The sequence below is a fragment of the Salvelinus sp. IW2-2015 genome, unplaced genomic scaffold, assembly GCF_002910315.2.
Source record: "Salvelinus sp. IW2-2015 unplaced genomic scaffold, ASM291031v2 Un_scaffold5778, whole genome shotgun sequence".
Classification (NCBI taxonomy): Eukaryota; Metazoa; Chordata; class Actinopteri; order Salmoniformes; family Salmonidae; genus Salvelinus; species Salvelinus sp. IW2-2015.
The window spans coordinates 24,377-26,328 of record NW_019947043.1 but is presented as its reverse complement, the minus strand read 5'-3'; positions in this window follow the sequence as shown (position 1 = coordinate 26,328).

Below are 1,952 nucleotides of genomic sequence, written 5' to 3'. Positions count from 1 at the left end.
AGCAAATGTGTCAATGTTTAGTGCAGAAAGTGTATAAAGGGATGATTGTGTTAGGTTGATTCTTCAGCAGAGTAATGTACATGTGGGTCTACAGGAGAGAAGGGGAATGAATGAATGAATGAATGGCACGAGATACTAACAACAGCAGGTCAGCGTGAACTGAACTGAGTGGTGAGTATGGAGCGGACCAACAGCATGGAACCAACCAGTGTGGAACCAGGCAGCGGTATGGAACCTGGCAGTGTGGAACCGCTTGTAGTGGAGCTAACATATAAGGAATACCCTTTTGTTAAATTTAATTTTTTATAAAATCCCCAAAATTGACCTGACGACATAGAAATGCCCGTAGTTGCAGAATCACCCAATTACGAGACAGTGATACTATGAATGTTCTGACTTGTCATGTTGTGTCTTGCCAGGTAGGTGGCGCCAAACTCAGCTAAGCCAACAACAAAGCTGGAGGTTTTAAGGTGGGAACACGTCACCCCACTATCAAAGATTTCTATAACTAACCCAAGATATATCACAGCCTGTCCTTTCTAATGGGAGAAATTAATCATAGTGGGCAGAACAAGGAAGGAAGTGGGCAGAGCCAAGCTCGAGCTAGTGAGATCCTATTGGCGTGTTCTAGAGTTTATTTGCATATTTCTGTTATGGAACGCCTACTCTGAAGTGTATTGTACAATAACAAAATTCGCCCTTGCACTCCTAAACATCGCAATTTTTAAAACATTGGCAAAGCGTAAAATCTACAAAACATCTACTATGTTTGTTACAGACTCTAGATTTAGAAACAGAAAACCGTATGGAGATCAAATGTTTCATCGATGAGAAAATTTGCAGATTGTAGGCCAAAATCCATCTGGCTCCATCTTCTCCCACAGCCGGCTATTGGGGTTCCTCTCATCACCATATTTGGTAGTGAGTGGAAACGCCAACCGGTTTCTTCACATTTATACATCCAGTGAAATATCTGGCTCATTGTTCCATCTGTGCCACTATCATCCAAGGGGAATGTAAATGATAGGTAAGGTTCGGGTTTAGGGACGTCCCAATGAGCTCATATAGGAATGACCGGAAATTATAAATTGGAATATATATATTTTTTTTTACTTCAGACGTGATGCCTGCTAAGGTTTTCACTCACTTTGCAGGCATGTCGTAGGATTGGTCAGAGGGGAACACATGTTGAAGAACTGTTTGGATTGGTTGTGTTGAATCAGACGACGTAAGCTGTTGTGCGGTGATTTTACCAGGTGAACCGCCCTAATGCCATTATGACCTAAAATAACCTCTTCTTGACACGGTGATGTAACCATAAACTCCATCAAACACAATGCATATGTAATTATCCTACATTCACCAATGGGAAATGAACACAGTCTTATTGTGTTGGTGGGTGTGTCAGAGTCATATGGGTATATCCCAAATGGCTCCATATTCCCTATATAGTGCACTACTTTTGAATAGAGGGCCCTGGTCAAGTTAAGCACTATATTGGCAATAGAGTGCCATTTGGAGAGCAGGTTATATCTCCATTCATAGTCCTACCCAACATGATTCCTAGAGCTCTAGCCAGCTTTGAATTTTAGGGAACCCTCACTTGCAATTTACTGAGAGCTTTGGCCTCAAGACAAAGATAGCACAGCCATGGATCTGTTTAGTAATCAAATAAAAATGTATTTGCGCCGAATACAACAGAAATGCTTACTTACAAGCCCTTAGCAGCCGCCTAGGTTAGAGCATTTGCCAGTAACCAAAAAGTTGCTGTATCGAATCCCGAGCTGACAAGGTAAAAATCTGTGTTCTGCCCTGAGCAGGCAGTTAACCCACTGTTCCCCAGTGCCGAAGACGTGGATGTCGATTATGGCAGCCCCCCCACACCTCTCTGATTCAGAGGGGTTGGGTTAAACGTAGAACACACATTTCAGTTGAATGCATTCAGTTGTACG